This window comes from Gouania willdenowi, chromosome 11 (assembly GCF_900634775.1).
Source record: "Gouania willdenowi chromosome 11, fGouWil2.1, whole genome shotgun sequence".
Classification (NCBI taxonomy): Eukaryota; Metazoa; Chordata; class Actinopteri; order Blenniiformes; family Gobiesocidae; genus Gouania; species Gouania willdenowi.
The window spans coordinates 8,832,892-8,848,978 of record NC_041054.1 but is presented as its reverse complement, the minus strand read 5'-3'; the positions used below and the strand labels follow the sequence as shown (position 1 = coordinate 8,848,978).

Sequence of the window (16,087 nt, the reverse complement as noted above, 5' to 3'; positions counted from 1 at the left end):
TTTTATTCTTTGGTATATACATTAAAACCCATTTGTTATATACATGTCTAGTACAGGTACTTTTAGGTCTATTCTTTCTACAAGAAATATCTTAAATATTAATGTTGAATGTTAAAATATGGGAGAAAACAGAGAGAAAAAGCACAGACCACGATGTTTAATCGATCGTCTTCTTTCTAGACAATATGCAGCCAAAAAAATTGCTTTTTGATTGTTGTATTTTCATAATGAGATATTATGAGTCAGAGTTTTGAGGTCTTGCATTAAACATATACGCTTTTAAAACTTTATTTTTTTATTTATACTGTCTGTAAGTCAATGCAGGAGAAAAGGACACAACTTGCTAAAATATTAAAGCACTGCATAATTGCTTAGATTTCCATCTTTTCATACACAAGGGTCCACTTTGGCATATATCCACAAATACCTCAGTGTGAATGAGCATATCAGAGCATATATACATATACAGAACGCATCTGATCCTTGTAGTCAATTTGAAAAAACTCCAAACATATACTTGTATTGTTTCTTTATTTTATTTATTTTTTTGCTCTGATTTTTTTTTTTTTAAATGAATGCTTATTTAATTTGCAAATATTTTCTGATTCTGATATATGACTTAGTATCTTATAATTATGAGACATTATGTCATAATTATGAGATACTATCTCATAATTGTATTATTAATATACAGTAATTATCATTTTACTTTTCCTAGTTTTTTTTTTTTTTTTTTTACTGGTCTGAATTTCCAACCTAACATGGTGTATATTTTTTTATTTTTACGATGAAAAATAAATATTTTACAAGTGCATTCAAAATAGCTTTTACCTCTGTCCCGCCCTTTTATGCAAACGAGCTGTGACGTCGGCGGAAGTCAGCGCTCTGTCTGATCTTCCGACAGCTTCCTTTAAAGGCGTATTTAAAGCCCTGGCTGCGGTAGTAGAGCGGCGGACAACCTATGCAACAAAAGCTGCTGCAAAGCCGAGCGAAGGTCCGACCGCTCAGCGGACAATACACAACACCGGGGCCAGCGGCTGACAAGAGCCGGAGAGGTGAGCTCCGGGGACGGGTTATTGCAGTGTTTACCCGCGGTGTGTCCTCCACCTCCCAGTGGGGCAAACACTACAGCATCTCAGGTTGTTGCTGCTGCTGGTGCAGAGATGATGGTAAACAGAGCACAGTAGTTTCTGTCGTCCTGTAGTGTAAAAATGTAAAATATTCAGAGCCTGGAGCACTGGACTCCTACGGGAAGGTCAGGTTGTTGCATAATTGGGCTGCGCTAATTATAAAGTGTGTATAATTAGGACTCAGTGTTGGTGTTTACATGCAGAGCAGGTAAGGAAGGTTTAAAAAAACCCAGCAGAATCAGGGTTATTGTTGTTGTGTTAGACGGTCCTTATGGCCTCCTCTATCTCTACTCTGTGTGTAGTAATGCAGGAACTAACGCAAACAAGCAAAACAAAGCAGCTGCAATGTTAGATGTTGCTGCTGCAAATCACTGTCATCATTTCTCCAACAGGCTCCTTGCTTCTGCTTTTGTACACAAGAACATTTTATCACTCCTTTTATTTTATACAATGTATTTATAAAAATGTGCAGTTATTTGCTACTTTAGGAACACACACACACCCAAGGAGTATATCTCTGCAACCAGAAACATTTTCAATAAGTTTGCACTTAAAATAAATTCCAGTGTATTAAGTTATAATAAAGGTCGGAAACAGCATCTCAGAATCAGACCTAATTAAATGTGCACAGGGGAAAATTACTTTTGTTGCAGTGGCTCCAAGTAGAAATGATAACAAGGTGGAATAAAAATAAGGATTAAATATTAAAGGAAAAAAATATCCAGGTGGTATTTACAATTTTGTGTGTTTGATCATTTGAGTGGCGAAGTCTGTAGAATAAAGTAAACATTGTGGCTTTAGACGACAGGACTTTAGCTTAGATTTCATTGACTATACAGATTCTAAGCATGCCGTAACTAATGTAATTCATATTTAATACAAGTTGACCTGTTTACCACCAAAAAAAAAAGCCCTTTCATACCTTTTATTTTTGTCTTGTAATCTCGAAAGTGATTTAGTCACAGGCGCATCATCATCATCATCATCTCCAGGCTTTGAACGGCTTTAAATAATGTAGCAGGTTTTTTTTCACTTTGGTCACTTGTTGAAAATGTTTTTAAGTCTAGTAGTGACTGTGTTGTTCAATGTTATTGTTTCAGGAAACTCAAATAATAGAATATAATTAACTTCTGACTGGATTCTTACTTTAAAAGATATTTACAGTTTTAAAAATGTTTTTTTTTTGTTATATGTATATATTGTCCATAACACTGTAAATATGTGTTGTAAATGTGCCCATTGCATCGAGAGCTTGTATTTGCCATGTATTTGGCTCTAGATTTTGACACACAAGAGCAGCGTTTTTTTTGCATCAAATAATGCATTTATGAGTGTTGTGTCACAAATACAGCAAACACCCAGCTACAGTTGGATCATAACTGTTTGTGTTTCTCAGGTACGGCAGCAGGGCTTTACATTGCACCCTCGACCAATCAACGACGTCTTGACGACATTTATGAAGCTTTCAGGGCCTTTTAGTGAGTCTCTCTCTCACACACACACACACACACACACACACACTCAGACTGTGATTGTGCTGTTGTCTTGTGAGGCTGCTTTCACATAGAGAGAGTCCCGCATTTTGGTCAAATGGGCGGGGGAAAAAAAAAGCTGATGATTTTTCACATTTTGATTTAACTCGGTTTGTATTAACAATGTACTTTTGGAATTGCTACAGACTGACTGGAAAACCCCGTCTGATACAAGAGTTGCTTGTTTTTGATACACTATAACTCAAGTTGTGCACTGTGGGTTTGATTTCCAGCAATAAAATGAAGTAGGGCCAACCATCAGATATCACAGTATGCGATCATGTTAAACCTGTTAAAACCTCCTCATTCCTGTGAATCTGGAACAACATCCTCACACGCCTGCCGTCTCCTCACTGCTTCACGTCTGTTTAAAGGTCCCATGTCATGCTATTTTTCGCCTATTTCCATTTGTTGGGTGAAAAATATTATTAGTTTCACAATAGTTTTATTGTGAAACTAATAAACTGAACTGAACTGTTCTAAGAACCCCAAAAACATAGTATTTGAGGTTTATTTTCCCAATTTCACCTGTTTTCGAGAGTTTTAGCCTCTGAAAAGTCACTTTCTGAGCAACTCTACACAAACAGGCTGATTTGTGGCCTAGTTATGCACATTCATGAGTAGGCGTGTCTATAGACAGGACATAGGGCCAGAGGACGGACCTCCCTCCTCCCACCCACTCCGTAGCTGAGCTCATGCTGCTTTATAAACGCGAGACAGAGCGTGGGGGCGGGGCGTTCGCCGGTACATACATAGACTGTAGAAAATACATACATAGCACTGCGCGAAGGACGCTGAAATGCTCACCTTCATGGGCGTGTCTGTTTACATGTCAGTCATGGCAGAGAGCTTCCTGGAGGTGCGGCTTCTCCTGCTCAGTGCCGCGTTAAATTCGTCATTAAAGTGGAAATGCGTCATCAAATTGGAGCGAGGTGTTATGGCTCACCCTGCAGTAAGAAAGGAGCAAATCACCCTCTCACTAACGATTGATGGAAGCCCTAATAGCACTTTTATGATGTTTAAAGCACAGAATGGTCGATTTAGAGTAACATGGGCCCTTTAAGAGCCGTTTTTAATGTTTTACCGTGTTGTTTTTTTGTAACTTTACCTGCTCTGTCTGTCAGTCATTGCTCTGTTAGAGCTGTGAATTTGATTGGAAATGCTCCAAGATAGATTAATTCAATTCAAGTGTTTTGCTTCTCTAGATTTTAGTTTTGTGTTCAGTTCACACGGGGCCAAACGAAGCCTCGAGTAGTTAAAGAGCTAATTTGCTGGCATGCAGAAGTACTGGTTCTGGTGTACAGTACAATACAATACTGAATTCATATTAATATGATGTGACCTTAGCTCACACTGAGCAGTTCGACTTGATTTGTAAAAAAAAAAAATAACAAAAAAACCCATGAACCCAAATGAATGGTTGAAGAGTTTATCAGGGTTCACTCTTAAACTCTGACTGAAGTGAAATAAATGAACTTCCTCTGGGTGCCATATTTGCTGACTATCAACAGCTGCTTTGTCAGCATCAGGTTATACGAATGTGCACACACGCAGATACATACACACACACACGCACATACTCTCGCACACAAAGGTGGTCACGCGCAGACGGCCACATGAACGCTCACTTCTCATACACATTGACGTGTGGCATGTTGTGTAAACTCAGCAAACACCCCCATACTTTCATACAGGAAGCCTTTTATCAGCTGACCACACATAAAGACAGCATGCAGACATGGTTGTCTGAACAAAGTTGCCCTCTACTTTGTAGGGCATGATGCTTGAATATGGGTTCTAACTGTTTTTGTTGCATTGCCTTGCTTGACTCGTACAAAATCAAAGTACCAGGATGTACTCTTTTCCCAGCAAACTATGGCTGTGTTGAGAATTGCTTACTAACATACTACTCATACTAAGTTTGATGTCATAATTAGTATGTAGTACTTACAAATTAGATAGTATGGAAAGGTTGAGTATGTGCGAAATGCCCAGCTGTATACAAGATCAGGACATTTTTGAAGTATGCACAGTGGGCACACTCGTCATATTCAACCGCCCCATGATGCATTGTGAGCAGAATGTAAAATTGACCTGGGACTGGCTTCAAGCTAGAAATCAAACATCCTCTTTTCAAAACAAAAGCATCTCTTCTTGTCTTTCATTAGTTTTTTAATGCTTTTGTAAATAGGGCTCTTGTTTTGAAGTTGAAATGAAATAAATGAACTTCCTCTGGGTGCCATATTTGCTGACTATCAACAGCTGCTTTGTCAGCATCAGGTTATACGAATGTGCACACACGCAGATACATACACGCACATACTCTCGCACACAAACGTGGTCAGGCGCAGACGGTCACATGAACGCTCACTTCTCATACACATTGACGTGTGGCATGTTGTGTAAACTCAGCAAACACCCCCATACTTTCATACAGGAAGCCTTTTATCAGCTGACCACACATAAAGACAGCATGCAGACATGGTTGTCTGAACAAAGTTGCCCTCTACTTTGTAGGGCATTATGCTTGAATATGGGTTCTAACTGTTTTTGTTGCATTGCCTTGCTTGAGTCATACAAAATCAAAGTACCAGGATGTACTCTTTTCCCAGCAAACTATGGCTGTGTTGAGAATTGTTTACTAACATACTACTCATACTAAGTTTGATGTCATAATTAGTATGTAGTACATACAAATTAGATAGTATGGAAAGGTTGAGTATGTGTGAAATGCTCAGATGTATACAAGATCAGGACATTTTTGAAGTATGCACAGTGGGCACACTCGTCATACTCAACCGCCCCATGATGCATTGCGAGCAGAATGTAAAATTGACCTGGGACCGGCTTCAAGCTAGAAATCATACATCCTCTTTTCAAAACAAAAGCATCTCTTCTTGTCTTTCATTAGTTTTTTAAGGCTTTTGTAAATAGGGCTCTTGTTTTGAAGTTAACCGGAAGTTTTGCCAGTAGCATAATGGTGGGTCTCCGAAATGATGGCATGAAATGTGTTTCCGCGAGTTTTATGGATCAAATGAGCACATGTTGATATTCTACTTGGTTGTGGGGAATGCATCTTGGGAAACTTGGAAGTATACTTCAGTGGGAATGCTCATAATCGCAACAATACTTATAATATATAGTAGACAGTATATACTCATTGAGTTTGTAGTGTAAAGTATGGAGTGTGCCATTTCAAACACAGCCAATGAGAATCTTTTGTCTTTTGCCTTCAAATGTATTTTAACTCCTATTCATGCCACACTAAGTCTGGTGCAGTTGTATTTCCCTACAAAACTTGTCTGTGTTTGTTTTTAAAATTGCTGCTGAGCACATCAGTACACTAGATGGGATTAGAGATCTCGGTGTTTGTTGGTTTTTCACACCACTGAGAGCCCTGAGGGAAACCTCAACAGAAACTAGAAAAGTTTCCTGCTGCAAAGCGTCGTTGGGCATTTATTTTTTAACTTTGTTTACATGTTGTGTCCGGATCACAAAACTGCTTTTCCAGTTAGTGGGGTATGCTCCAGGTTGAATCTCGGTGTTTCTGTGCTACGGAGGTGGATTGGATAACTTTTAACCACAGTGACTGGAGGCCCGAACCGCTCCATAGACATAGTTCACCATTGTGGTTGTGTTGCATACAGACAAACATAGATTCTTAAAACTGCTACCCACAATACATTTCAATCAGATAAAAACATGGTGTGGGCCTTGTTGATCAATTAATCAAAGATCATTTGCCCATAAAAAGATGTAAAAGATCAAAATTGCTGCTATAACTAAGTTTGTTTTCATCTCGATTGTAAACACTCTCTTTGTTGACATTCCACTGCGGGATGTGAAGTCACGGAGACAAGTGCATAGAAGTGTTTTTGCTTCACTCTGATATCACAGGGAATACCAGGAACAAACTTGAACAAAAATGGTGCCATCAATCACTGCCCTCTTTGTCTGGCAAAGAAACACCAGAAATCACAGTAACAATGAAGCAAAAACACTTCTATGCATCCATCTACAGGACTCCACATCCCACAATGCACTGTGTGATAAGGTCAACAAACGTGTGTTTACGGTGGAGATGAAAACAAATTTTCAAGTGGCAATTTTGACCTTTTATTCATTTTCGTTCATTACTCTGAGGCATACACTATGATTTATTCTCATTTAAAAATAATTTTGGGTTGCAGCTTTCAATGATCTTGCATAACGATATTGATTATCGGTTTCCTTGATTACTAATAATCGGTATCAGTATCGGCCCCTAAAAAAAAAAAAAACCATATCAGTCGACCTTTATTTGTTGCAATCGAAAGGTAGGTACACCCTGGACAGCGGTTAATAGTTAATACACCGAAAATCATACACATCAGTCGATCCTTAATCTTGCATGACCATAACATGCTACTTTAATACATTAGATCTGAACGTGCTTTGCCTCTAAAAAAAAAAAAAATTGTTTTAGCAATAAAGAAATGGTGAGTATAAAAAATTTCTCAGCTTTCTAGCAAAAAGGAACAAGTCACATCCTAAACAATTCCTCTTTGATTAGCCACTTGTTGGAGTCAAATAGGCCTCTTTGTAAGTGTATTTTAATACACCCATTGATGTTTCGGGGATGATGTTTCTATATTGTGTGTATTTTTTTTTAATCTAGATGTTGGATGCAGATAAGCCATTTACTATTGGTGTGAACACACACAAACTTAAAAGAAGTTGCGCTTTCAATAGCACATTTTTATCTTCAATCTCACACTTTTTGCCTCCCGAGATGTTTTCATTTGTGGTTTTTGTTGCTGAAGGGAATAAATGCAAACCGATGTTTGCTGAGTGTCCTGAATGTGATCTGCATGCTGTTGTGTTTTTGTGGGGGTGGAGCTTATCAGCAACGCACGCACGGCTGGTTGGTTTTTTTAAAGTGTTGGCAGGACTGTTGTCAAAGTCAATATCAGATGGCTGTACAGTTCAGTTTTAGCCCTGGCTTTGAGTTAGAGGACACACGGACAGATCCTCTGTGGAGCTGGAGAGATTGTCAATAATAGAACATGTCGTCTAAGAATAGAGACTTTCCACTTTGTTAGCATGTTCTCCTGTCAGCTCCTCATTTCCTGCTCGGCCTTGTCTACACTCTCTTCTTTGCTTCTTCATGCTTTGTGTTTGTCATGAGAGATTTATCCGTTTTGGATGTAGGTTTCTATTTGATATTTTCATCCATCCATCCATCCATCTTCTCCCGCTTAGCCGTTTCCGGGTCGCGGGGGCAGCATCCTCAGTAGGGAGGCCCAGACTTCCCTCTCCCCGGCCACTTCCTCCAGCTCTTCCGGGGGGACCCCGAGACGTTCCCAGGCCAGCCGAGAGACATAGTCTCTCCAGCGTGTCCTGGGTCTTCCCCAGGGCCTCCTTCCGGAGGGACGTGCATCCTAATTAGGTGCCAGAGCCACCTCATCTGGCTCTTCTCGATGCGGAGGAGCAGCGACTCTACTTTGAGCCCCTCCCAAATGACTGAGCTTCTCACCCTATCTCTAAGGGAGAGCCCAGCCACCCTACGGAGGAAGCTCATTTCGGCCGCTTGTACCCGTGATCTTGTTCTTTCGGTCATGACCCAAAGTTCATGACCATAGGTGAGGGTTGGAACGTAGACCGACCTGTAAATCGAGAGCTTCGCTTTTTGGCTCAGCTCCCTTTTTACAATGACGGACTGGTGCAGACTCCGCATCACTGCAGACGCCGCACCAATCCGCCTGTCGATCTCTCGCTCCATCCTTCCCTCACTCGTGAACAAGACCCCGAGGTACTTGAACTCCTCCACCTGGGGCAGAACCTCATCTCCAACCCGGAGAAGGCACTCCACCTTTTTCCGGTCGAGAACCATGGACTCGGATTTGGAGGTGCTGATTCTCATTCTGGCCGCTTCACACTCGGCTGTGAACCGATCCAGTGAGAGTTGAAGGTCACGGTATGTTGGAGCCAACAGGACCACATCATCTGCAAAAAGCAGTGATGCAATACTGAGGCCCCCGAACCGGACCCCCTCAACGCCCTGACTGCGCCTAGAAATTCTGTCCATAAAAGTTATGAACAGAATCGGTGACAAAGGGCAGCCCGGGGGGAGTCCAACCCTCACCGGAAACGATTTCGACTTACTGCCGGCAATGCGGACCAGACTCTGACTTCGGTCATACAGGGAATGAACAGCTCCTATCAGGAGGTTCGATACCCCATACTCCCGGAGGACCCCCCACAGGAATCCCCGAGGGACACGGTCAAATGCCTTTTCCAGGTCCACAAAACACATGTGGACTGGTTGGGCAAATTCCCATGACCCCTCAAGGACCTTGCTGAGGGTGTAGAGCTGGTCCACAGTTCCACGGCCAGGACAAAAACCACATTGCTCCTCCTGAATCCGAGGTTCAACTATCAGGCGGACCCTCCTCTCCAGTACCCCTGAATAGACTTTACCGGGGAGGCTGAGGAGTGTGATCCCTCTATAATTGGAACACACCCTCCGGTCCCCCTTTTTAAAAAGGGGGACCACCACCCCGGTCTGCCAATCCAGAGGCACTGCCCCTGATGTCCACGCGATGTTGCAGAGTCGTGTCAGCCATGACAGCCCCACAACATCCAGGGCCTTGAGGAACTCCGGGCGGATCTCATCCACCCCCGGAGCCCTGCCACCGAGGAGCTTTTTAACCACCTCGGCAACCTCAGCCCCAGAGATAGGAGAGCTTACTCTCGGGTCCCTGGGCCCTGCTTCCTGATTGGAAGGCGTGTCGGTGGGATTGAGGAGGTCTTCGAAGTATTCCCCCCACCGATCCACAACGTCTCGAGTCGAGGTCAGCAGCGCACCATCATCATACATAGTGTTGACGGTGCACTGCTATCTTCTTGCAGCCCTCCCCGGCATTGTGGGCATCAATTACTTTCATTTTTTCTGTCTTACACAGCTTCTTAGAGGAACCCATGGTTGCTGAGTGTTTGTACAAGGTTTGTGGAGTCGCCGTATTTAAGAAACCCTCAAATTGGCACCAGCTGGCACTCCCTAATGACAATTGTTGACACATGCTTCAGGACCAATGAGCTGGTAGAGGTCTGAGCTTGTAAAAAGAATCTGACACTTTGAAACTCTCAGGGTGCCCCGACTTTTGCACATGCCAAAATTATGTTTTTCATTTTTGTAATTTTGTTCAATTTATAAAATAAAATGTAACTATGCATTAATGTTTCCTGACAATATTGTCTTTTTTCCCATATGCCAGAGAGACAGTAAATATGAATATAACTTTTTAAATATATAAAATATGCTGTTTTTAAAGGGGTGCCCTGACTTTCGCACACAACTGTATATGTACTGTACATATTTACAGATTTTGCAAGAAGAGATGCCAAACATACCCGGGGCGGACACCCGCAAAACAGAGTCCGCGCAGATTCCGCCAGGCCAATTAAATGCAAAGCTCATTTTTTACGGCCGCGTTTACTTCTCTGCGTAGTTGGTGTCGCACAAAACAGTGATCGGCATTGTATCGACCCATATTAAATCTAACACCAACCTGCATTTCACCGCCTGGTGAAACAGAGCAGGAGAGATGAACACAAGTTTAGCGGAGAGACTGGCAGACGAACTACGACAGTAGTGACTCCTTTAAAACACTTCCCAGGAGTACAAGGACGACAGAGAAGTGCTAAGAATTAGGGGTGTCTCGATCCGGTATTGATATCAAAGTAAAAAAGTTGTATCGGAACATCCCTACTAAGAATCATGGGACATGTAGGATTTTAATGGAAACTACTAGGCAGTGGTGCGCAGTATGTAAGCTCTGAGGAGAGCGGACAGTCCGCGCTGAGTCCGTTGAGTATATTTGAGCCTTTAGACTGTTTTGTTTTACAATCAGACAGCAGAAGTTGTCAATATTATTCAATATGAGCTGGAAATCAATTAGGTTTAAAAATCATTGCTGTAAAACTGTTAAGTCTTATTTTAAACCAAAGTAGCTTTTAAACTGTAAAACTATTAGATCTTAATAAAGGAGCAAAGCTTTAAAAACAGTTGTCAGATTGTTGTCAAATTTTCTATAATCTATAGCACTTGATAGTTACTGGCTGAGACATTTTTTTTCCCCAGAATGCTCCTGGTTTTTTTCCTTTAAAAAAACAAAAACAAAAATGGATATGCCCAAAACTTGCAGAAAAAAACAGTTGACTTCCTCTTTTGTATCGTCACCTTCATGTGGCGGAAGAGTTGGAGAGTCCTAATGATCCTAGGAGCTATGTTGTAGGGTCACCCAAGGCAAATAGGTCCTAGGTGAAGGATCAGACAAAAGATGGTATGAAGACCCTGTTGTGTGATGAACCCCAGTGGACCCACTACCCACAGGGTGAGGCAGAAGTGTCTGGTGCTTTGTAAGTAAGCTAGCTTTAATAGAAGTTTAAATAACGCATACCATCAAGGTCTGCTAAAAACATGTTTTTTTCCCTGTTGGAACAGTTGTGTAACAAACTTTATATGAATCATCATTGGCTACGAGCCTATTGTTTGCCACTCCCATTGGTTACAAATGCAGGTTTTATCTTTCACTTTGTGTGTGTTGGTGTTAGTTTTTGTGAAAATGATGGTAAGTTTGTTTTTTTAAATGAACAAAAACTATAAATATTTCTCAATTTAGTATCATCAAAGCAATGTAGCAACTCCATGGCTAAATAAGCAGTGTGGGTTTGGGATTTGAATGGTTGTGGATCATTAAACCTTTCGTGTTCATGTAAGGTGGGGCCGCAGATAAAGTTGAAGTATCACTCCGCTAACAACAACAACAACAATAATTGAGTTGAACCACAAGCCCAGCGGCATAGTTTTCAGTTAAGTCTGAGTTGTTATTTTTTATTTTAAGAGTGTGTTTTATTTTTAGGTTGGGCACAGTTCAGCTTCATCATTCCAAACAACAACAACAAGAGAAACAAAAAGAAAAACCTTGCATTTTCAAACTCAGTGTCCTAGCTTGAACTACATAACAGCTGTGGAATGAGGGTTTGAGGTCTCCATTATTTATCAGCATTATCCCAATGTGTACTTCTGAGTTTGATTGGGTAGTATTAGCGCTATCTTGGGTAAAGAAGTTTGGCGTGTGTTTCAGTTGTATGGTGAGGGTACACTACATGTAACATTCCCCTGTGTGCGTTTGTGTTTGTGTGTGCAGTAGAAGATTACAGTGCCTGTGTGGGTGGAGTCAAAATGGCTATCTTGAGGTTTCACGCATTCCTAAATAGGTCTGTGCAGGTCTTAGCATGTCATCAGATGCAATGATACCAAACAAATAAAGTGATTGCGAGACAAAAACAAACACAAAGTTGTTGCTGAACCAGGTGCGCTTGTGCTATAAACTTGAGTGGTTAATGTGGTGAGCTCGGGTATTTTTTTTTACAAGGTTGAACAAAGGCAGTAGTTGTGTTTTTATTCATAGTCAAGTGCAGAAAAGAGAGGCCCAACTCTAGATTGTGAAACCAGTGGCTGCAGCAACACGGGAGAGATTCTATGTCATCCTATCACTTCTTTGCATGCATGTTTTCTCTTTTCCTGTGCCTTTTTTTTCTCTTAACTTACCCTCTGTTTGTCTAGCAGCTCCCTTGAGGGTGATATGGGGGGGGGGGGGGGGGGGGGGGGGGGGGGGGGGGGGGGGGGGGTAAGGGGGGGAGGTCACATCTACCAACAACACCACCACCACTGAGATACACTGGCATAGGGTCTATTGAAAAGAGGACAGGCCCCTCGGGTCAGAAAGACAGGATACAGGTGGGGGGTTGCAGTAATGTGATGTTTGGTAGGGGGTACTGTACTTAAATGGGACACAGATGGGGTGTAAGGTGCTGAGTTAATGGTGCGTGTGGTTTTATGGTGGGGGGGGGGTAACAGGAGTAGCATGACTGTGGCACATACACATCATGTACTGCCAGAACCTCAAAATATTTAGCCTGTTGGATACATGCACGGGCTTTTTTCCGACAATCTTGGTGTCTTTTCTTACTGTTGATTAAAATCAATTAAATAAAAAAATATGTTAAAAAGGTTCAAAAAGGATTTTTTTGTGGCTAGCATATGCCCCAAAGCTATTAATATAGATTTGTTACGAATGAAATCAATTGTTTACAAAAGCATCAGGCAATTCAATTGTTTTTTTTAAACTTTATTTATTTATTGATGGAATTATTTTTATTTTCAGAATTTTTTTAAAATTATATCAATCATTTTTCATATACACAGTTTACTGTTGGTTTTAAATGACATCTGTAGCTACAAAACTGTTAATAGATAAAGGGCTGTGGTGTGTCTTAGGAAAGCTAATTTACAAGGATTTGCTTAAAATAAATAAATAAATAAAAATAGTTGGCTACACTGTGCTGAGTGTGCTCCTTCCTGGGAGTGTGTGAACTTATCTTTTTAGCTCATATAGGCTAACCAGAATGCTAGCTAGCTGGCTAAAAATAGGGATGAGCATGAGTGTGCAGTTTGGCCTCGCAACTATATCTTGCAGTGAAAAGTACAGTAATTTCCAGGCTATAAAGCAAACTGTTTTATTGGCTGCATTACAATAATTTAGCAATTTTCTAGGAAAAATCCACATAAATGCCGCAGCCTAACATAGGTTGCACTTTGTTGACTGATGAGGTTGCCCTTCAGACAACTCGGCCAATCAGAACGGGCAGGTAGGCGGGCTGCTGTAATCAAGTTAGGTTTCACAGAAATTTCCGTGTTTCAACTGATACGTTTTACTACATGAAGTCTCCTCCTCACTGCCCCACGTCTACATATCATAGCTCAATTTTATGGTGGCATGACGCTTATACAACCGGGAAAAATCCATAATTTAATCGCGTCATTGTTTAAGCCGCAGGGTTCAAAGCGTGAGAAAAAGTAGCGGCTTATGGTCCGGAAATTACGGTACTTTCACTTTTGGGACGTGGTATGTTACGTGGTAAGTTAATGGTTGTCTGTGTCCTGTCTAGTACTTGTTATTAGCAGACCGCTTCAAACCCTCAACAGGAATCAGAGTCTGTGAAGATGAATGAATGAAGCTTGTTATGGTATAAATAAATGCATAAATAAGAGGCCAGGAGTAGTATCCCATCTGTCTCCTGACTACGGCATTGAGGCTGAAGTTGGAAAAGGTCAACAGTTGCTTCTCTATTGTGTGTGCAGCAGGTGAACCGACATTGGCTGCAAAGAAGTCACAAACAAGCTGTACGTGTGCTGAAATCCTTTTTGTAATGGGTTTTAAGAAAATCTGCTTCATGTTCATAGCAGTTTGATCACAATTACTTAAACCTTGTGTGTGGATATCTATTATCATAGTCTTTTTACTTTTTAGTATAAAAACTGATGGATTTAGTGGCCCCTTTAAGGGACAAATTGCATGAAGCACATCTGCTTTTGTAAAAACCAGCATGAAAAAGTGAATAATATGAAGTGAATATATGTGGAGTATCTCCTTAGACCAATAAAATATTTTGATCTTAAATCTTGTGTTAATTAAACCGCTTCTGCTTCACAAACAGGCAAACTGTTGTGCATCATTTAGTAACAGAAGAACAACACATTCAAACACACTGCTCTCCCCCAGGTCAACACATTAAAGAAAAACTTAATGGTGTACTTGTGCTTTTATCCCTTATCATACCTAATACTTGAAACAATACAATAAGGCAGGAACAACAGCAGGCTGCAACTTTATTTGTCCCTGAGAGGCAATTCAATTCTGTGTCTCTGGCAATTTGAAATATTTTGTTTAGTGCGTGCACTGTATATTTGTGTTTTTAGTCTTTACTTCACATCAACTTTAAGTCTAATGCATCTACAATTTCCTTTCAGTTACTTATGTAGATTATTGAGTTACATTCATTGATTTGTTGAACCTGTTAGACTGACCCTGTAAACTTGATCGCACTGTAACTGGATGGAATGCTGTATTGACTGGAACTGAACCTGTGTTGATGTCGGGGCTCCTCATGTCACGTCATCACTACATGAATAAAGCCGGGGAAGTCATGTCTTATCTATTTTGAGTGAGTGCCTGCGGTGAGGTTCAGGTGAGGCTGAGTTTGTGAATCCTTTTAGAGCTTCACTTGAGATGAAATCTAATCATCGTGAGGTTTTAAAAAAAGGCTTTTATGATGCATATGTACGCTGCAGTGCATGTATGTGAGGAGCACTTAAATGACGTCACAGTCATACCAGCCGCTATGATGATATAAGCCCTGTGCTATGAGTGTTATGAGTAGGGGATTTGTCATTGACGCTGGTGCACGTTGATACACATGTGCCCCCCTTTGTGCTCTCTACTGCAGTAGCACTGCACCATAATGGACACATCCATTCTGTGTTTACCTCTCGCACCCAATACCCCTCCTGCTCGCTTATCCCTGCCATCTGCTTCCCAAAGCTGGGAACGTCGTTACTCATTGTAGGAAAATCAACTAAATGGGGATTTTAAGTGTTGGTATACATGCAGAGGAGTCATCCGTGCATTCCCATTTTGTTTTCTACTTGAAATGTGCATTATTTTGTGTGTGTGTGGCCTGTGCCTGAGTTTTTCCCCAATGGTTTTAGCCAGTCTTACATTTGTCATAGTAAGACAGAGTCCACAAAGTTGTCATAGGCACACTTTCTGGATTTAAATGTGAAACGTTTGAATCCAGTCCTAGAAAAACAGCGAATATATACAATTATTTATCAATTGTAAGAGACTTGCACAATCTGTTGTCCTCCCACACACCAATGAAGGTCTTTAGATTGGGAACAGTTCCTGAGGGCTAATGTAGGGCCTGTGCTTCAGGAGTGGGTTGAGTTTGGAAGTTCTAAAAGGAGAAAACAAACACGATATAGAAGGCATATCTGATTGCAGTGAGGACAATGACACAATCATGGGAGTAGGTGTGTGGAACACAAATCCCTAAAGGACCTGGAATGATAACCTGTTATCATCATTTATCTTGAATTGCCCAGTCTGATTATCATCAAGGTTTTTTTTTACTCATTTTATCATTACAAAACCAATTTGATGGTGTTCATGATTGAATTGTGAAAAACATTTGTATTTAAATATTGGTAGTAGCCTATCCTCTGTTTCAACATCTAATCCCAATTGAACTGGGATGAATTGGCCTGAGTCATTGACTGTGCACTAATGTACTTTTCCTTAAATTCCTGACTGTGTATTGACCTGGAAAGGTTTATTCTGGTCCTTCTTTCTACTAATGTGTTTTGTATATTTCTCCCTATCCAAGCTCAGAGACACACAAACATCCGTTTGCCTTGGCAGTATGTGAACCTGATCCTGTAGTCTGTAGCCCTGTAATCTATATCCAGCTCTATATGGGTCAACGTGGTGTCTTTTGCGATTTGTTCACGTGCTTCAACTGGTATGTGACACCTCTGGC

At 41.0% G+C, this 16,087-nt stretch overlaps 1 protein-coding gene across 4 annotated transcripts in view; it reads left to right on the top strand.

Annotated features, from left to right (window-relative positions):
* The first annotated feature begins 906 nt into the window (after positions 1–906).
* slc45a4a (solute carrier family 45 member 4a) overlaps positions 907–16,087 on the top strand; it is a 61,536-nt gene continuing 46,355 nt past the window's right edge. For 2 of the 4 annotated variants that reach the window (XM_028461295.1, XM_028461291.1), the window contains exons 1-2: positions 907–1,055; positions 2,527–2,608. The gene's annotated coding sequence lies outside the window, so the exon portion shown is untranslated. Of the gene's footprint in view, positions 1,170–2,526; positions 2,609–16,087 lie in introns of all 4 variants that reach the window. The other 2 variants (XM_028461293.1, XM_028461294.1) reach the window with 2 other exon arrangements.